The sequence below is a fragment of the Colius striatus genome, chromosome W (genome assembly GCF_028858725.1).
Source record: "Colius striatus isolate bColStr4 chromosome W, bColStr4.1.hap1, whole genome shotgun sequence".
Classification (NCBI taxonomy): Eukaryota; Metazoa; Chordata; class Aves; order Coliiformes; family Coliidae; genus Colius; species Colius striatus.
Window position 1 is genome coordinate 5,286,918 of NC_084789.1, and position 21,711 is coordinate 5,308,628.

The 21,711-nt window shown below is 44.2% G+C and overlaps 1 long non-coding RNA gene across 1 annotated transcript; it reads right to left on the reverse strand.

The window, feature by feature from the left end:
• Positions 1 to 5,223: 5,223 nt before the first annotated feature.
• LOC133628567 (uncharacterized) lies at positions 5,224 to 8,919 on the reverse strand. Its single transcript, XR_009820748.1, has 2 exons — positions 8,120 to 8,919; positions 5,224 to 7,419 (listed from the first exon to the last, which is right to left on the reverse strand). It is a non-coding gene; the product is annotated as an uncharacterized LOC133628567 (long non-coding RNA).
• Positions 8,920 to 21,711: the final 12,792 nt, after the last annotated feature.

Genomic DNA, 21,711 nt, shown 5'->3' on the forward strand with positions numbered 1-21,711 from the left:
CACTGACAAGGTAATCAAATCTGCATCTTTACCTGTTGGAACATCTGCTCAGAAAGCAGAAATCATTGCCCTAACCAGAGCATTAGAACTGGCAAAAAGGAAAAAGATAAATATATGGACAGATTCTAAGTATGCTTTTGGAGTTGTACATGCCCATGGAGCAATCTGGAAAGAGCATGGACTTCTCATCAGTCAAGGAAAAGAAACAAAACATGCAGAACAAATACTTCATCTTCTGAAAGCTGTGCAATTACCAGCTAAAGTTGCTATTATGCATTGCCATGGACATATGAGAGGTAACACTGATCCAGAGAAAGGTAACAGATTGGCTGATATTGAGCCTAAGCGGGCAGCAGAAAGAGAATGTGAAGTCCAAATTTCAACTTTAATCCCAACTAACAAAAACAGTGAATTGGATTATTAAGAAGATGTTAAACTGGATCAGGAACTAATGACAGACCTGGGGATAGAGGTCCCTCCTAAAGCATGGGCACAACTAGAAGATGGAAGGACAATAATACCCTCCTTAATTTGGGGTCTGGTTAGAGCAGAACATAACAAAACCCATTGGGGAGCAGATGCCCTGTACAAGTACCTTAATAAAAAGTGGATAGGGAGAAATTTATATACAACAGTTCAACAAGTGACACGACAATGTGAAATATGTTTGAAAAATAATCTTAATACTGGGAATCGGGTACAATTGGGTACAATTCAAAGGGGAAATGCTTCAGAAGAAAATTGGCAAATTGATTTCTCAGAACTCCCAAGGAAAGGGGATTATTGATACCTGTTGGTACTGACAGACACCTTTTCCGGATGGCCAGAAGCTTTCCCTTGTAGGACTAACAAAGCCAGAGAAGTAATTAACGTATTGTTAAATGAAATAATACCTCAGTTTGGGGTACCTATAAACATCTCATTGGACAGAGGACCTCATTTTTGTGCACAAATAGTGCAGCAGGTGAGCAAGCTATTGGAAATTAATTGGCAATTACACACTCCCTATAGGCCTGAGGAGAGCGGACAAGTGGAAAAAATGAAACATTTAATAAGACAACAAATAGCCAAAATATGCCAAGAGGCAAATCTGCATTGGTATCAAGCATTGCCAGTAGCTTTGCTCAGGATATGTGTAAAAACAAGAGGTAAAGAAAATCTCAGTCCTTTTGAAATACTGTATAGGAGGAGGATTTGAGTCAACTGGGAGATTCTTACTCTCTGGGAAAGCAATTGAAACTGATTGATAAGAACATACTGGGAACTAGAATCAGGGGCTTGGATCACCCTATACATCCTTTTAACCCAGGAGATTGGATTTATGTTAAAAATTTCTCAGATGATCCTCTTCGGGAGAAATGGGATGGACCATATCAAGTGCTGCTGACAACCTTTACAGCTATTAAGATATGGGAGCAACCTGCCTGGATTCATTACTCCCGAGCGAAAAGGGCCCCAGAAGGACAGTGGACTTCTGAACTTCAAGGACCTTTAAAGCTGAAACTACAGAAGCAATAAAATGGAATTATGGATGCTGTCAATCATTTTGTTGATACCAGGTTCTTAGACCTGGAGGACTAGGATCGATTGGCCCTGGTCTCAAGCACACATGAAATATACGGGAAGTATGGGCTTGAAATCCAACACAAGCTTAAATTTGTTAACAGTGGTTATGCATGGGCCAGAAATATATTTAGAACACGAATGGAACTGGGACAACACATACAGACTGCAGCGGCTGCTAGGGAATGTGGGACAAGAGATGAAGGGCTGCAGAGTTACCAATGGAACTATTCACCAGCAGGTAAATCAAATCTCTGTAATCAAAATAGAAACTGGGAAAAAACAAGAAAAAAAATGTAGTAAAGAAGAAATGGACTGCTGGCACAATTTTACTTTGGTCAAACCAGTATATATAGTGTGCCTCTGGGCCCAAGGGAAAATAGGGCTGTCATTTAAATAAAAAATTGACACTATATCCTCAACCATGCTGTCTTCCGCAATTACTGTTATAACTACCTTTGGATCTACCTTACAAACGCCTTTAAGATTGACACCAAAAATTACTAAGATTGGATCCTATGTAGTTAAGCTAACTGGGCAACAGCAAATACTCCTTAATCTCTCTTTGTCACTAAAGTTGGACATGTCTGTGCAAATTAATATCATTACTATTAACACAAAATGTTCACCTTTTCTCAGTACCTCCAGTACTGGATGGTACTCTTGGTTGCAGTATAGAAAATTGTCCCTCTCTAAGCGAGATGTAACTGGCATGTTGGAAACTGGATTCGGAGCTTTAAATACAATAGACTCTGAGATCCTTGCTAATAAACTAAGCGCAACTATTAATGAATTGCAAAAATTGGTACAACCCCTAAATTCTTCCTTGTGGAGCTTAGGAAATAAACGATGGATGCTTTCAACCCTCTTTAAGGAATATGAAAAAACATATTCAGGTGATCACCAGCTAATAGCCTATGCTATAGGAGCTGCCCAAGATAATGTGTCCCTGGCGCTGAGCTGTATTCAGGCTCGGCTGTGGCTACAATCCACAGTGGCTACAATAATTTGAGAAGGAGAAAATGAACTCTTACCTATAGAGCTTAGGAAAGTCATCTGGGATCATGTCACTAGTTTTGAAATAAAATTCCAATCGTGGTGGCACCTTGTTAATTTTACGTATAACCAGGATAATAACCAAATCGTCGCTTTTGTATTAACTATATGCAATGCAACAATCTGTACCTTTTATCCTATTGTGGCTCTAGGAATTCTAAAAGAAAATGTGATATTATACCCAGTAGAGCACCAGGAATGGCCTTATAAAAACAGATACACCCATTCATGGCAAACTATTGATGTTGATGGTTGTACCACAAAGGGAACACAAGAATATATATGTGTAAGTAATACTTTGAGAGCTCAAGACATTTGTTTAGACACTGAGCAAAGTGTTTTTCATTTTGAAATATACTCTGATAATGATCCAAGGACTGTTCTAGAAAACATCGGAAAGGGTTGTATATGTTTAAGAACCCCTTGTGATAGTCTGTTAATAGATGACCTGAAAGTACCACTTCACAATTACTCAAATCTATGCATTTGTAACTTTACGTACATTTCAGGATGTGACTTTATACCAAGAACTGTGTACCAAACTATACATGGTAGTTACATGTTAGATGATACTTTGTCACCAACTCCAATTGGAATGAATATCACATTGGTCAGAAAGTTATTGGAACACCTTGATCTCATAACCTTGTAGAAAAAGGGAGATACTCGTAAGTTCTTAATTACACCCAAAGCATACATCAAGTAATAAAAAGAGTACAAGAAGAAGAGACTTATAACTGGTGGGAAGTTCTATTTGGGTGATCTCCAAACACTAGTGGAATTTTTAATTGACTACTCCACCCTGTAATAGTGGTACTTATACTGAATATATTATGCTTAGTCTTGATAGTGATTATATACATAAGAGTATGGCATATGATTCGCAACTCAGTACAAGTTAGAAGCTTTAACAAAATGCTTGTGCAAAACAGTATAATTTGAACTCTTATACTTTGCAAAAGAATTTGCAAGAATCAAGGGAAGGGAGGAATTGATTCATAGGTAGATAAGTTTAGGTTATGGAATCTTGCTTATTAAAACTTACAATATTAGTTAGAAAATCACACATATAGTTTTATGAAACTCCTAGTCTTGTAAGCCCACAAACAGAGCTATTAGAAAGACACAGCTATTTCTTGTAACATAATGATTGCTTAGCACTGATAGTTTCAAGACTGGTATGTACCTAAAAAAAAATATTATGGTGAAGCTATTACGTTAGTTCTACACTTGGAAATTTGGACATTGTATACCAGTGATAATTACAAGGCCTACCTAGCCCTAAACAAAACTGTTATCTGGGGTAGCAGAGCTTTTAGGCCAGTTTTCATCCTATCCAAGGACCCAGGATTAAAAGATACATTGCAAGGAAAGTTTGGATCTTATTCCAGCAGTGATCCCTAATGAACACTGAAGGAAGCAAGGCAGCTTGCTGAAGTCAAGGTAGATGACATCCGCTGCTCTTCCCTCATATAGTCAGCCGATTATGCCCTCGTAGAAGGCTATCAGGTTGGTCAAGCAGGATTTCCCCTTGGTAAATCCATGTTGACTCCCCCTGATAATCACCTTTTACTTCATATGTTTAGAGATGACATTCAGGATGAGTTGTTCCATCACCTTTCCAGGGATGGAGGTGAGTTTGACTGGACTGTAGTTTCCCGGGTCGTCCTTCCTACCCTTTTTGATGACTGGAGTGACATTGGCCTTTCTCCAGTCCTCAGGCATCTCATCTGTCCTCCATGATTGTTCAAAAATGATGGAGAGAGGCTTAGCAATCACATCAGCCAGCTCCCTCAGCACTCTAGGATGCGTCCCATCAGGACCCATTGACTTATGAGCCTTAAGCTCACCCAACAAGTCTTTAATCTCTTCCTCTTCCACCCAGGGCAAGTCCTCTGCTGTTCAGGCTATCCTATTATCCTTGCTGGACTGGGTTTCCTGAGGGCCGGTCTTGGTTGTAAAGACTGAAGCAAAGAAGGCATTCAGTACTTCGGCCTTCTCTGCATCCTCAGACACCAGGGCGCCCTCATTAGTAGCGGGCCCACATTCCCCCTCGTCTTCCTTCTGCTGCTAATGTACTTAAAAAACACCTTATTACTGTCCTTAACTTCCCTGGCTAAATTTAGTTCTAGAAGGACTCTAGCCTTCCTAGTTGCAGCTCTGCATGCTCTGGCAATGTTCCTATACCCTTCCCAAGAAGTCAGGCCCTGTTTCCAGCTCTTGCTTTCCTCCTGAGTTGTCCCAGCAGATCCTTGCTTATCCATGAAGGCCTCCTACCTCCTTTTCCTCCTTTCTTGCGCATTGGGACACACTGATCCTGGCCTTGGAGGAAGTGGTGCTTGAGGACTGACCAGCTCTCTTGGGCACTTCTACCTTCTAGAATCTTATCCCATGAGATCCCTCCAAGCAGGTCTTTGAAGAAGCCAAATCCAGGCTGAAAATCCAGGGCCACAGTCCTGCTTTGTGTCCTGCTTCTTCCACACAGGACCTTGAACTCTACCATCTCATGGTCACTGCAGCCAAGGTTGCCTCCAACCTTCACATCCCCAACCAGACCCTCCTTATTTGTCACTAGCAGCATGATGCAACTGAATGCGTGGGAACTTCTGGAGTTAAAGACATATCATGGAGTCAATGCTCGTTTATTAGTAATACACACTGATATTTATACAATAATACAGAATTCAGGCGATAGCAACATAATGTTTATTGATTACATCTACAAAGCCATACGCTACTCTGCTGAAGACGATGGGAGACAAGTCTACCCACTACAAGTGCAACAAGTCTCAACTTTATTTGCAAAGATACAACTCTTTTATAGATACCATAATCAGGCTCATACATATTGCAAAAGCTAAGCTCATCATTGGTTCCCAGTTAGGTGCAAACCTCGCCCTTGTTTCAACAACCTCCAGATACTTGTGGCTGCTTAACCCAAACTAAGCTCCTGCTTTTTCATCCTGTTATCATACAGCTCTCTTGCTCTCACGGCCTTGAGCAGGAGTCCAATATCTTATCGCTTAATGCTTACTGCCTAACCAGCTGTATTCTATCATGTCCTCTTTTCTCTAGCCAAGTCTCCACAAAACTCCCCACACTACTCAGCACAAGTTTATTGGTTAATTGCTAATGCTCTTAGTTTAAGCAATATCTCAGCATAGCTGTGGTTAAAACATCCTGCTTTTACTTCTTCTTAGTTGCTTACTGTTTCAGGCAGTTTTCTTCTGGCATGCGTCCAAGGTCAAGCTGACCTTGTTATCTATGTCAAAGCTTGGATTGTGCAAACATACTTCTAACAGAACTCCATGTCCCACATCTCCCCCATTTTCTTTTTGGAAAATGATATTAGCCTGCCACATCCTCTCAAATGTTCCTTCTATTGTCTGTTGAATACAATTTATGAAACAGGGAAACACTAACAATGCAAATAAAACAATACCCATAAAGCCAATTCCATACATTATAACAGTTCGCAACCAAGGGCCTATTCCCCATCCCTTAAGCCATCCTTCAAGTTCTAATCCCTCTTCTTGTTTCAACTGATGTAATTCCTGTTGAAGTTCTTTCAGTTTGGCATGTATCGAGGTGGAATGGTCCGGCAGGTTCATACAACACATGCCCTCAAACTCTTCACATCCATGTCCGTGGGCTAATAATAAAAGTCTATGGCAGCTCTATTTTGTAACACCACATGATTTACACTTTGAATGTCAACTGTTAACATACCAATCATTTCTGAAGTTTAATTTACCTCATCCTTAGTCCAACATCCTAACTGTTTAGCCAAGTTCATGGCCTTATTGGCTGCTCCTCCTGACAAAAGGATGGCAACTATGACTTGCTTCAGTTCACTCCAAAATCATGGGGGACCAATATCAGTACAATCAAACTCATAATAACTACGTTTTTTGCGGGAGCTATTATTACGGTCAGCAAGCTGCATTAGCGTGGTTAAGTTAGGGTGGAATAAAGAGAGTTTCCCCAAATAACAGGGTCCACCCGGGGGATTTACTGGTATTCCGTTCCAGGCTCTTTCTCCACAGATTAAAAATATACCCATGGGCAATTTCTTTGGTGATGTAACACTAGAGGCATTACAGCTGGAATACAATTGCTTAAATACTGTTTCTGACTTCAAAGAAGAGTCTAACGTGGCCCAATATTTTTGATTTCTATTAAAGTTATGGATATCCCGTGGCATAAAACTTATCCAGTTTTTCCCCCCGTTCCATTAGTACTGAAGCTTGCATTGGCACTTCCAAACAGGTCTATTTCCTCAGGGGGTGAGGCTAATGTGGTATTAAGGGACTTAATTATCTCACATTGACCTTTCCCATCGGAATGATCGTGATCATCGCTAATTGTGTTCAGCCCCGTCCTATTACACAAGGTGTTATTGTCTACTAGTCCACAAAATTCCTCCGGATTCCACACCTACAATCCTATCAAAGGATTAGTAACCCCTCCCAAACTAAGACAAAGAGATGATTGACCAGTTTGATTAGTAAAGGTTATCCAAATATTATCTCTAGGCTGATTAAAATGCGTCAAGCTGTTAGCAATTATAGTTACACTAAAAGCTATGATTATAACAAAACACCTCATTATTATTCATTAAAAATCACTATATTTTTGTTATATAACCTTCAGTCTTTTGATTGTTAGCCAGTCCTCCAATGACCACAAGACGAGGGTGTATTTATTCTTCAATCTCTTCCTGTCCTTTTTCGTCAGATGGTTTGATCTCCGCAGCTTCAAGGACAGCTCTTGTCCACCTGGCTGGCACCCAAATGGATCCTGTGGGAGAATCAACACACAAATACCCACATCCCCAGTATAATACTTTGGCCGGAGGCTGCCATATCCCTGTTTTAGGGTCACGATATTTAACCCACATTTCTTTCTTTCTCTCCTTTTGTGCCTTTGGATTATGATGTATTATTACAGGTGGTAGCTTCTGTTCCCCAAACACACACAGGTGATTCATAACAAATAAGGCCTTTAACAATTTCATATGTGGGTCTTTGACATCCCCATATTTACCAAGATATCTTTTTAGAGTCCCATTAGCTCTTTCTATTATGGCCTGTCCTGTGGGGGAGTGGGAAATCCCTGCTACATGTTTAACTCCCCATTGCCTCATAAACTGTTCTATGCTTCTGCTTATATAGGCTGGTCCATTGTCTGTCTTTATTTTCTGAGGAATTCCCATTGTTGCAAAACAACTATATAAATGACGTTCCACATGTATGGCCCTCTCCCCTGTCTGTACTGTTGCCCAAATGAATTTGCTCCATGTGTCTATGGTTACATGCACATATTTTAGTCTTCCAAACTCTGCCACATGAGTGACATCCATCTGCCAAACTTCAACCCCTTGTTTACACCATGTGCTCACATCTGCCACCACCAGCATCTCCTCTCACTCCACCCCGTGCCCACCTCTACTGTACCTTTCACCTCTCACGTTACAACCCGAGATCTTCCGAACGCCTACCATATCTCCTGTTCCCTATGCTCGATGACTCCAGTGTCCTTTGGCACGGGTTGATACATAACGTTTCTGCCTAGCACACATGTTAGCTGAGCCAATTGCAGGAAGATATGATCAGGTGCTGGTCGTGTTCCACTTCACTATTCAATCTTGCCAATAGTTGAGTGACTCCATCTTGATCTGTATCACGGCAAGCACTCCGAGAAACACATCAATCTGCAAGAAAGACTCAGTAGACCATTAAACTCGTATCTTCTACACCCCATGCTCTCCCCCTCCCTAAGACGGTTGAGCTGTGAGCGCATTTAACGACCGCCTGTCCCTGGCTAGTGTGAGGGATACCGTGGCTCAATGCATGGGGATAGCTGGTATGTCCATGACCCCTGCGGGCAGCCTGTAACTCAAATTTTACTAACAAGCATCAGACCCTTACAATCAGCAGCAAAGCTAGCGTGTTTATAGTACTTCTAATTGGTCCTTTCTCTAAAAGCCAGCTGTAGTTTTCTGCGAGAAGCCTTGCAGTTTCACACGCTGCCTCAGCCTCCTCCTTGCTCCAAGTTGTTATCTCGTAGGTATTTTTGCTTCTTCGTTTCTCACAGTAGAGAGCAGCTCAAGGACAATCTGCACATTAGTTTTAACAACTCATGCCTGGTAAGCTTCTTCTTATACACTGAAAAAAAAGCACAGCTGACAAACAAAGTTATTATACTTGTGCTAAAGGTAAAATCTCTAGCAGGTCTATGTTGCAAAGTTGTATGGCTAATACTACTTACATTACTAATCAAGTCTTCTAATGTCATTGAGGTTTGGTTACTTTGTTTGCTAGGCCAGTATCCTAATTTGCATAGCTGAGTTAATAAAGCAGATACTCCTACACCTGGAGCAAATATACTAGTTGCTATTATTGTTGAGGGAGACCAAAGGTAACATGGTCATCACATTCACCAGTAAATGCATGCACAAATTGTTTTGGACAATGATGTTTCTAAATCATTGTGTGATTAGGCATCAAGATCGTCAGTTGTCCCAAACTGCATGGTCCCCTTTGTAATCTCGAGGGTATTCCAGGCCATGCCTGGTCCCCACAGATCAGAAAAATTCCCTTTGTTAACTGTACAGGCACAAGACCTGGATCTTTTTGGTGAAGTATAATTGCACCAAGATGTTGTGTTCTTATACACGCCCAGGATGGGATCCACATTCTGTCCCAAATGTTTTGGTATTGCTGGTAAAATTAAACATAACACAAAAATCCATCTTTATAGATCCCAATAATTCTAACTCCTGTGGCTCTGTTGTCATTACTGGCAACCATGAAATGATCAAATCCCAGCTGTCAACTTTGCCATTACCCTTAACTAAGGGATTTGTTTTTAATGCATTTGGTACAGGCATTGTGCCACATCTGATGGAACTCCCACCAAACAGGTAGAAAAAGGATTATCTGGAGTGGCCATTGATAAACATATTGTAGACTGATTGATTGCTTTGGCCAGTGTAAGCCACATGTTTTGCTTGGGTTGTGGAAATTACCTAAAACCATTTACTACAATCATTTGAAGCATCAACATAAGCCACCTTTTAGCTTCTCAATGCCAAAATGTTCTGTTCTTCCAAGTTCCATTCCTGACACCTAAAACGCCTTAGAAAGTTTCCACTGTAAGAAAACCACTATTCATTATCACATTTACAGCAAAATGCATAACATCACGACCAACAGTTTTTACACTCGTTGAGGCAAGGGACTGAGGATGGAAAGGATGAGCCCAGCGGTCCGTGAGGGCCGGGGCCGGCGGTGTCGGCGTGGTGGTGGTGGGGGGGGGGGGGCATTCCGGAGACACTGACCGGGCGCGGGAAACGGCTGCGCGGCGGCGGCTGCGGATGGAAGGGGCGGGGGGAAACTGGCTCACTCCGTGCCGTCCCCGGCGCCGGCGGCGCAGTCGGTATTACTCTCTCCCGTGTTTTCTTTTTCTTCCCCCGCGTGCCCGATGGTATCCAGTCTAACATGGGGTCGCGCTCCCCTACTCTCCTCTGATCATCCTGCGCTGCACCCCCACCCGACTCCGCCCACTTGGCATTCCCCTGCAAGTCGTCCCAGGGGGAACTCGGCGGGCTGGGCTCGAATGGGAAGCAGCTCTCCCGCGGGGGCTCTGCTCTGAAGCCCCTTCGCCTCTCTGACTTTGTAAAAACTCTTGTGTAGTGAAGAACCTTTTTCTTTTTTCTCGGTATCATCCGCCTCAGCGCCGCTCCCGGCACTACTCTCGGTGCCGCTCCCGGCGCCTCTCCTGGCGCTTCTCCCGGCGCTACTCTCGGCGCCTCTCTCGGCACTACTGTCGGTGCCTCTGACAGTTCACTCTGCCCCAGGGACAGGCTCACTAAGTGGGGGGGGCAGAGGCGGGGGCTCTTTAGGCCGGCACTCTCGTTCCCCGGGAGGGGCTGATGACTCATATGGTTCCCGTACCCCGTCCGTGCCTTCAGGGTCATTTTCTACACGCGGGGGGGGGAGCACTACTTTTGAGACGGTAGGAGCCAGCGAGGTGGATTGGAACCAGTCATGCTCATAGTTTTTATTCTTACTCTGTGCTGCTGATGCGTGCTCAGCAGCCTTCTTTTCTGCCTAATGTTGCAACAACTCATTGTGTACTATCCTCCAAAGCTTCCCTAACTTTTCAGCTATCTCATCGTCCTCCAGGGTAGCTTCCCACAGCAAATCCCCAAATTTACGCCATTCGCTCAATTCATGCACTGTATGTGGATTCTGAAACACTCCCTTAGCATACCCATAAGCTAACAACCCTGGTAGGTCTTTTTGCAGATCTATACCCTTTATCTGCCGCTTCTGCAAGAATGCAGTAAATAAATCATATGCCACTTGCCTTTCCATACCTATTTGTCAGCGCGCTGTTGCAGCCCTTCAAGGTCCGGCGGCACGTATCGGCCGGGCTCGTCTATACGGTCACCCAGGGCACGGCGTGTTCCCAATTTTCACGCTTATTGCCGTCCTTGCTGCATAGGACCCGAACCCCTTCGTCGCTCCGCCGTGGCGCCCAGTCGGTATATCACGTCCTTCGTGTATCGCGTCGGGGTCACCATTTGCTGAAGACGACGGGAGACAAGCCCACCCACTACAAGTGCAACAAGTCTCAACTTTATTTGCAAAGATACAACTCTTTTATAGATACCATAATCAGGCTCATACATATTGCAAAAGCTAAGCTCATCATTGGTTCCCAGTTAGGTGCAAACCTCGCCCTTGTTTCAACAACCTCCAGATACTTGTGGCTGCTTAACCCAAACTAAGCTCCTGCTTTTTCATCCTGTTATCATACAGCTCTCTTGATCTCACGGCCTTGAGCAGGAGTCCAATATCTTATCGCTTAATGCTTACTGCCTAACCAGCTGTATTCTATCATGTCCTCTTTTCTCTAGCCAAGTCTCCACAAAACTCCCCACACTACTCAGCACAAGTTTATTGGTTAATTGCTAATGCTCTTAGTTTAAGCAATATCTCAGCATAGCTGTGGTTAAAACATCCTGCTTTTACTTCTTCTTAGTTGCTTACTGTTTCAGGCAGTTTTCTTCTGGCATGCGTCCAAGGTCAAGCTGACCTTGTTATCTATGTCAAAGCTTGGATTGTGCAAACATACTTCTAACAGAACTCCATGTCCCGTATCAGCAAGAAATTCTTCTACAATCCCCCCTTTTTCTTTTTTGCACAATTCATGCTTCATTGGTTATTTGCAAAATTAATTTCTTTACACAAGAGCATACACAGCTGAACAGACATAACCCTACAATTATTAGGATCAACATAAGTAATCCAGTTTTCAACAAACTTCGTACCCATCCTTCAAGGCCCATCCAGGACATTAAACCATCTAGGCCGAAAAATCCCACATCTTGCTTGATATTAGAAGTGTGCTCCATAAGTTGCTGTATTTGTTTGTGAATTGCTTTTGAATGATCATTTAGATCCATACAGCACATGCCTTCAAAATCTTCACAACCATGACCATGAGCCAAAAGTAAAAAATCTATAGCATCTCTATTTTGCAAAGTTGCATGTCTAATACTACTTACATCACTAATCAAGCCTCTCCTTCTGTTCTTCCAAGTTCCATTCCTGACACCTAAAACACTGTAAGAAAACCACTATTCATCATCACATTTATAGCAAAATGCATGACATCACGGCCAACAGTTTTTACACTCGTTGAGGCAACGGATTGAGAATGGAAAGGATGAGTCCAGCGATCCGTGAAGGCTGTGAGGGCCGGTGGTGTCGGCGCGCAGGGTGGGGGGGGTCACTCCGGAGAAACTTAACGGGCGCGGGAAGCGGCTGCGCCGCGGCGACTGCGGATAGAAGGGGCGGGGGGGGGTCTGGCTCACTCCGTGCCGGGCCTGGCGAAGGTGACGGTGTCGGTATTACTCTGTCCTGCGTTTCCTTTTTCTTTGTCTCCCCTCGCGTGCCCGATGGTGCCCAGTCTAACACGGGGTCGCGCCCTCCCACTTTCCCCTGATCATCCTGTGCTGTACCCCCGCCCGACTCCGCCCGCTCGTCATTCCCCGTCCACATCCTCTGCAACTCGTCCCAGGGGTAACTCGGCAGGCGGGGCTCGACTGTGTCTCGATGGTCTCTAGTCGCTCCAATTCCTTTAATACTTCCTGCAGGAGCTTGTCCATATCCCCCAGGCTGTCTCTTTGGGCTTCAGTGTAGCGGCTAACGCCTGAGCTGCAGCCATGGTTCTGCTTGCATTTCTTTTAAAGTATTTATCACGTCTCTCCAAACGAGACCTAGATCTTTACTGATCTTACTATTGTCCTTATCACCACTAATAGTGGCTTCCCAGAGAAGGTTTCCCACCTCTCTCTATTCTTCTGTCATAAAGAGCAGGAAGGGATCTTTAAAGAAACCCTGCTCCCTAGCCCATTTAACTAGCTTTGCCACCGCCTTTCCGGCAACTACTTCCCCTCTCTTAGAGAGTATACGAAGTAGCAACGTTTGTGCCGCTAAATATTCATCTTCCATTTTCCCGCGACACAGACAGGGGGAAGGTAACGACCCTTCCTACCTCGATCAGACGTCCCTGGTGCCGAGCTCCTCTGTCCAGCTCCCCTTCAGCCTTCCTCCGTGGGCCAGCCGCGGAATCAACAGGCCGTTCGCATCCGTCCGCGTTTAGGCGATTCCTCTGCATTTAAGTGATTTCTCCGGATTTAAACGATGTCCCGGTCCTTGTTCGGGTGCAAATTGATGCAATTGAATGCGCGGGAACTTCTGGAGTCAAAGACATATCCTCATGGAGTCAATGCTTGTTTATTAGTAATACACACTGATATTTATACAATAATACAGAATTCAGGCGATAGCAACATAACGTTTATTGGTTACATCTACAAAGCCATACGCTACTCGGCACAAGTTTATTGGTTAATTGCTAATGCTCTTAGTTCAAGCAATATCTCAGCATAGCTGTGGTTAAAACATCCTGCTTTTACTTCTTAGTTGCTTACTGTTTCAGGCAGCTTTCTTCTGGCATGCGTCCAAGGTCAAGCTGACCTTGTTATCTATGTCAAAGCTTGGATTGTGCAAACATACTTCTAACAGAACTCCATGTCCCGTATCAGCAAGAAATTCTTCTACAGCAGCACACTCCTCCTCCTTAGTTACTCAATCACCTGTGACAGGAAGTTGTCATCAACAATCTGTAGGAACCTCCTGGACTGTGTGCGCTTGGCTGTGTGGCTTTGCCAACAAATATCAGGGTGATTGAAGTCCCCCATGAGGACCAGGGACTGTAATTGTGAGGCAGCTCTCAGCTGTTCGTAGAAGGCCTCATCCACTTCCTCCTCCTGATCAGGTGTCCTGTAGCAAACTCCTACAACAATATCGCCTGCCTTGCCCTGCCCATTAATTTTTACCCATAAGTACTCTACCTGCCCCTCATCCCCACCCAGGCACAGTTCAGTACACATTAATTGCTCCCTCACATAGAGAGCAACTCCACCTCCACGCCTTGTCAGTCTGTCTTTCCTGAACAATACATAGCCCTCCATGGATGTGCTCCAGTCATGGCAGCTGTCCCACCATGTCTCTGTGACCGCAATGAGGTCATAGCCCTGCATCTGCACCCACATCTCTAGTTCCTTCTGCTTATTTGTCAAATTGCTCCCCCCAGATCAAAAAGGAACTCAGAGCATTCATAGGAATGGCTGGATGGTGTCCCCTTTGGATACCTAATTTTGGATTAATGGCTAAACCTCTGTATGAAGCTGTCAAAGGGTCAGGAGAATTACTGGAATGGACTCCAGAATGCCGGAGAGGATTTGATACAATAAAACATGCTCTCATGAGTGCTCCAAACTCAGGTCTCCCGAACCTGTGGTGGTTTAGCCAGGCGTCCACCAAGGCATAAAATCACTCCCCCTCCTAAACTGGACAGTAGAGAGAGAGAAATATAACGAGCGGTTTGTGAGCTCAGCAATTTGCGTCATGGGGAAAACAGACTCAACTTAGGGAGGAAAAGGTTTGATTTATTAAAGGAACAAGAAGAACAGGGAGATGAGAAATACAATTGAATCTTAAAAACACCTCCCCCCATCCCTCCCTCTTCCCAGGACTCCCCTTCCTTCCACCTCAGCAGCGCAGCAGATGGGGGGTGGAAGTTGTGGTCAGTTCGTTACAGATGGATTTTGCCGCTGCTTCTCTCAGGGGGAAGTCTCCTCACACTTATCACTGCTACACTGTGGAGTCCCTCCCCATGGGAGACAGTCCCTCATGAACTTATCGAGCGTGGGTCCTTCCAGTGGAATACAGTTCCTCACAAACTGCACCAGCATGGGGCAGATCTTCACACACTCCCCCAACATGGATCAGATCTTCACACACTCCCCCAACATGGGTCATCCACTGGGAGAACAGTCCTTCAGGTATCGACTGCTCCTGTATGAGTCACAGGATCACAAGTCCTGACAGCAAACATACTCAAGCGTGGGCCCCTCTCTCCCCACGAGCTCCCAGGTCCTTCCAGGAGCTTGCTCCAAGGTGAGCTTCCCATGGAGTCACAGATTCCTTCAGGCATCCACCTGCTCCAGCATGGGGTCCTCCATGGGCTGCAAGTGGATCTCTGCTTCTCGGTGGACCTCCATGGACTGCAGGGGGACAACCTGCTTCACCGTGGTCCTCACCATAGGTCATAGGGGAGTCTTTCTTTCAGGGCCTAAGCTCCCTCCTCCCCCTCCTTCTCCACTGACCTTGGTGTCTGTGAAGATGCTTTCACATTCTCACTCCCTGTTGCTGCTGCAGTTTTGCAACTGCCCAACAACTTCTTCTCCTTCTTCAATTCGTTGTTCACAGAGGCATTACCTCAGACACTAATTGGCTAGGCCTGGGTCAGGTGCAGGGTCCAGCTTAGAATTCACTGGCCCTAACCCTATAGGCTACAGGGGAAGATTCTGGCAGCTCTTTGTTTAAAGAAGCCACCCTTGCAGCCCCCTTGCTACCAAAAACCTGTCCCAGGCAAAACCACTACAGAACCTGACAAAGCCTTTTGAACTATATGTACATGAAAGGGGACATCAGACTTTGGGACTTCTTGCACAAATTTGGGGAGACTAGAAGAGACCAGTGGCTTACTTTTCTAAGCAATTGGATAAAGTAAGCTTGGGATGGCCAGGATGTTTGAGAGCAGTGGCAGCTACCATGCTGTTAATACAAGAAGTAAAAAAATTGACTTGGGGACAAAAAAAAAAATCACTGTTCATGTACCACATGCAGATGCAGCAGTACTAGAGCAGAAAGGATACCATTGGCTATTTCCAAGCAGGATGGTTGTCATGGTTTGGCCTAGCTAGCACAGCAGCACCATGACAGTCTCTCGCTTGGTGCCCCCATTCACCCCCACCCTCGTTAGGCCCCAGCGAAATGGGAGGAAAAAGATAAGCAAGGTTGTTGTGGATTGAGACAAGGACAGGGAGGGCTCACTGCCAATTATGGTTCCAGGCAAAACAGACTCCAGTACTCAACTTAGAGAGGAAAGTAGGAAAGTTTATTCTACAAGAAACAGAACAGATTAAAAGCAAAAAGGGAGTAGGATGATGAGAAAATTACAACCAGCACTTTAAGATCTCCCTCCCCCATCCCTCCTTTCTTCCCGGGCCCAGCTCACTGCTCCCGATATCTCTACCTCCTCCTCCCTCAATGGCTCAGGGGGGCAGGGAATGGGGGATGTGGTCAATCTCTCACAGATGGGCTCTGCCACTTCTGTCTTCTCAGATGAGGATGACTTCTGGCATTCTTCCCCTGCTCCAACACGGGGTTCCTCCCCCAGGACACAGTCCTTAACGGACTTCTCTGGTGTGGGTTGTTCCCAACAGCTGCGGCTTCTGCTGATACAGGTTCCCTCACACGGGAAGCAGTCCTTGGTGAATATCTCTGTTGTGGATTCTTCACCACAGTTGTAGTTTCTGCAGTTGCAGGGTCCATCTCTTGGGACAAGGCCTCTTCTGGGCATAAGTTTAATGAGCTACTTTTCGTGGGTTCCTCCCCACAGTTACAGCTGTGGATATTGGGTCCCTTCCTCGGGACACGGCCTCTTCCGACCATAGTTTTAAAGAAGAAAATCACTGCCCCTGTCTCGGGGTCTGCAGTGAAGTGGTTGGGTCCCTCCCACGGGACACGGCCTCCTCCGGCCATAGTCACTGTCCCCGGCTCGGGCTCATTATCAAAATGAGTCTCTACTGCTGATGTGAGGTCTTTAAAGAAATGAAAATAAATCTCATCTTCACCAGTTCTCTCCATAGAATGCAGGGGAGTCTCTGCTACAGCACACCTCCTCCTCTCTTTCATCACTGACCTTGGAGTCCGCATGGTTGTTTCTCTCCCTGTTCCTACTCCTTGCACCACCACCAGCCAGAAGAAGAAGAAGGGGCAGAAGAAGGAAAGAAGATGGAGGAAGAAACCTCCCCTTCCGGCTTCTTCTTAAAAAGTGATCGTGGAGGCGTCTAATTGGCTCAGCCCCAGAAGTGGGTCTGGCTCAGAGCTGGGGAGAGTTGCGAGCAATTTCTTACAGGAGCCATCTTTACAGCCCCTTACCAGAAAAGGCTATCATGTCAAACCATGACATTGGTACAGTACCAAGTGGTGCTGCTTGAACAAGAAGATGTAGTGATGAAAGTGTCCATTACCTTGAACCCAGCATCATTATTACCTTTGCATGAAAGAGAAGTATTGGTGTATGACTGTTTACAAACTATTGAGCAGGTGTACTCCAGTTGCACAGACCTGAAGGACGTCCCTCTACAAAATCCTGATTGGGAACTGTTTACAGATGGAAGCAGTTTTGTGAGAAAAGGGGAGCAAAAGGCTGGATATGCTGTTGTCACCCTTGGGGGAAAGATAGAAGTGAACCCACTACCAGTAAACACATCTGCTCAGAAAGCTCAGTTGATTGCAGTATCATGAGCCTTGAAATTATCAGAAGGAAAGCAAACCAATATTTATACTGATACAAAGTATGCTTTTGGGGTAATACATGCCCATGCTACGATTTGGAAAGAGAAAGACTGTTATCGTCACAGGGGAGCTATAAAATACAGCAAAGAGATCCTGAAGTTGCTTGAGGTGGTTAACAAGCCTAAAGAAATAGCAGTGACGCACTGCAAAGCACATCAATCTGGACAAACCAATATAATCAAGGGAAATAGAAAAGCCAATGAGACGGCAAAATTAGTTGCTTTGTCAGTAAATATAGCATATCTAGTTCCAGAAAGGGTTGTAGAAATTGATGCCCCAGAATATATAGAAAAAGAAAATAGGGTAACTGAATTCCTGAAATGTGTAAAGACTTCTAGGGGGTGGTGGAAATCTCCAAATAGAAAAAGCATAGTCACTCTGCAAGTAATGAGAAAACTTATGAAGCAGAGGCATTGTAATATGCATATGGGAGCTGAAGCCCTGGTGGAAATGGTAAAAACATATGCAACAGGGATCAATATGCTGAAAATCACCAAAAGCATTGCAAAGAGATGTGAAATTTGTCTAAAAAACAACCCTAAGATCCAGAGAGACCTCCACTAGGAGAGGTAAAAAGAGGCTTTATATCTGGGGATCACTGGCAATAATTTTTCAGAATTGCCAAAATGCAGGGGATATGAATACCTTGCTGGTGGTTGTTGATACCTTTTCAGGCTGATCAGAAGCTTTCCCGTGTCACACCAATAAAGCCAGAAAAGTGGTAAAAATACTCTTAAAAGAAATAATACCTGGGTTTGGAATATCTGAATCATAGAATCATATAATAGTAGGGGTTGGAAGGGATCTTTAGAGATCATCTAGTCCAACCCCCATGCAGAAGCAGGTCCACCTAGATCAGATCGCATAGGAACGTGTCCAGGCGGGTCTTGAAGACCTCCAAGGAAGGAGCCTCCACACCCTCCCTGGGCAGCCTGTTCCACTGCTCCTTCACCCTCACAGTAAAACAGTTTTTTCTTATGTTTAAATGGAGCTTTTTGTGTTCCCGCTTCATCCCATTACCCCTTGTCCTCTTGCTATATACAATAGAAAAAAGATTGTCTTCAGATAGAGGGCCCCACTTTGTGGCAGAAATAACTCAAGAGGTTTCCAAATTTTTAAAAATTAAGTGGGATTTACATACTCTTTGGAGGCCACAATCTAGTGGGAAGGTAGAGAGGATGAATCAAACAACAAAGCAACAAATTAGGAAATTGTGCCACGAAACTCAGATGGAATGGGTTGAAATTTTATCTCTAGCATTACTTAGAATCAGAGTAACACAAAGAACAAAAGAAAAAGTCAGTCTTTTTGAAATTTTGTATGGGAAACCCCACACTGCAAATTTAATAGGGAAAGGTGCATATAAAAGGAGACCAGATTTTAAGTGACCTTATATCCCTAGGCAGGTGTCGTGGTTTGGCCCAGCTAGCAAAGAGGAACCATGACTGTCTCTCTCTCGGTGCCCCCCATTCACCCCCACCCTTGTTAAGATGGCAGAGCCCCCAAGGAAATGGGAGGAAAAAGATAACCAAGGTTGTTGTGGATTAAGACAAGGGCAGGGAGGGCTTGCTGTCAATTACGGTTCTGGGCAAAACAGACTCCAGTACTCGACTTACAGAGGAAAGCGGGAAAGTTTATTCTACTACCTAAAAGAAACAGAACAGAATAAAATCAAGAAGGGAGTAGGAAGATGAGAAAATTACAACCAGCACTTTTAAGATCTCCCTCCCCCATCCCTCCTTTCTTCCTGGGCCCAGCTCACTGCTCCCGATATCTCTACCTCCTCCCCCGTTAATGGCTCAAGAGGGGTAGGGATTGGGGAATGTGGTCAGTCTGTCGTAGATGGTCTCTGCCACTTCTCTCTTCTCAGATGAGGATGACTCCTTACATTCTTCCCCTGCTCTGATACAGGGTCTCTCCCCTGGGACACAGTCCTTAACAAACTTGTTTGGTGATTCTTCCCAGCAGCTGTGGCTTCTGCCGATACAGGGGCCCTCACATGGGTCGCAGTCCTTAGTAAATATCTCTGGTGTGGATTCTTTGCCAGGGTTGTAGTTTCTGCAGATACAGGGTCTCTCCCTCAGGAGATGGCCTCTTCTGGGCATAATTTTAATGAACTTCTTTGTCGTGGGTTCCTCCTCACAGTTACAGCTCCTGTGAATATTGGGTCCCTTCCATGGGACACAGCTTGCTCTAGCCATAGTGATACAGGGTCCCTCTCTCAGGACATGGCCTCTTCTGGCCATAGTTTTAATTAAGAAAATCACTGCCCCTGGCTTGGGGCTTTTAATGAAGTGAATCTCTGCCCCTGGCTCAGGGTTCTTAGCAAAATGAGTCTCTGCCCCTGATACGGGGCCATTATCAAAGTCTCTACCGCTAATGCGGGGTCTTTAGCAAAATGCAAACAAATCTCATCTTCACCAGTTCTCTCTTCCTACTCCTTGCACCACCACCAGCCGAAGAAGAAGAAGGGACAGAAGAAGGAAGAAACAGGAAGAAGCCTCCTCTTCCGGCTTCTTCTTAAAAAGTGATCGTGGAAGCGTCTAATTGGCTCAGCCCCAGAGAGGGCATCTAATTGGCTCAGAGCTGGGGAGAGTTTTGAGCAACTACTTACAGGAGCCATCTTTACAGCCCCTTCCCCATTACCAGAAAAGGCTGTCATGTGAAACCTTGTAATATAACTATGAACCTGTAATATAACTATGAACCAAAGCTATGCAAGGGCCCATACTAGATTACTTATAGTATGGTTTTTAATTTGTGGAAGGGTTGCTTATACTTATGTGCCATCTAATGTGACTGAAGGCCCATGTTCTATAGGAAGGTTGGCACCTCTGTTGCTAAGCAAAGAGGACCTTCAGCATGGGAAAAGAACAAGAAGAACTGTCAATCAGTTATCTCCAGATTGTGATTCCCAAAAGTCACTCTATATAGTGCCAGTGAAATATCTGCTTCTGCCTTCTTCACACCCAGGGTTGGGGTGGCTATGAATTATTATACAATGAAGAGAATTGCCTGTGCCTTAATGAAAAATATAAACTGTACATCACAGGCCTTATTGGCTCTTGGGGCTGAAATGACCCAACATAGAGAAGCCACTTTAGAAAACCAAGCTGCTATAGATTATCTACTGTTAAGACACAATCATGGTTGTGAAGAATTTGAGGGAATACGTTGCTTTAACCTTTCAGACAATTCATAAGTAATTGAAAAAAAAAGGTACAACAATTAAAGGAACTAGCTTCCCAATTTTCAGAACGAGAAGGTTTAGATCTCTTTTGGTTAACCTCCTGGCTTCCCAATCTGAGTTGATTCAAACAAGTGTTTGGGTTTTTTAAAATTTTCATTGTTATAATTTCTTATTTTTCTGTGCAGTTTATTCCTTTGTGTAAATCAAGAAGAAGATATTATTATGAGACTTAAAATGCTTTTAGGCATGAAAAGTCTCAAAGGGAGGATTTCTGTAACCAGATAAAATATTATAGAAGATAGATTAAAATAGTATATGCTAGATATAGGTCCTTTGTAGTTAGAAAATGGTACTGATCAAAATAAACATGGACTCAGGACAGATATGCCATTCTCTTAAAGAATGCAATAGGTTTCTCTATCTGAGGGATAGAGATCATTATCAACAACTTGATGAGATGGGTCCAGTACTGTAATTAGAACATCAACACCTTGAAGGGGTTTACCTGATTACTTTACAGGTATGGTTTGTTAACGACTGTATTTGCAGAAGACCCTTGTTGAACCTCATGAGATTCCTATCTGCCCAACTGATCTTGTTATAGAAGGTATAAAAATTCAAGTGATTTTATCTAATAGTAAAATTCATAAATAAGTTAGCATAACTAAGCAGAACTAGGCCTCCTTGGTGAAGCCACTCCCAAAGAGAAGAACATGCATGAAAAATCAGGCACAATGAAAATAAGAGTGATAAAGAGGGGAATTGTTTAAATCCATGCACCTGCAAGCCATAAAACATCTAAGAACAATGTTGGGAGTGATTGCTTCAGAGGAAGAAAAGAGTTTGTTCCATACAAAAAAGAGGCTGTTCACTGTTCTGAACCGCTGTAACTTT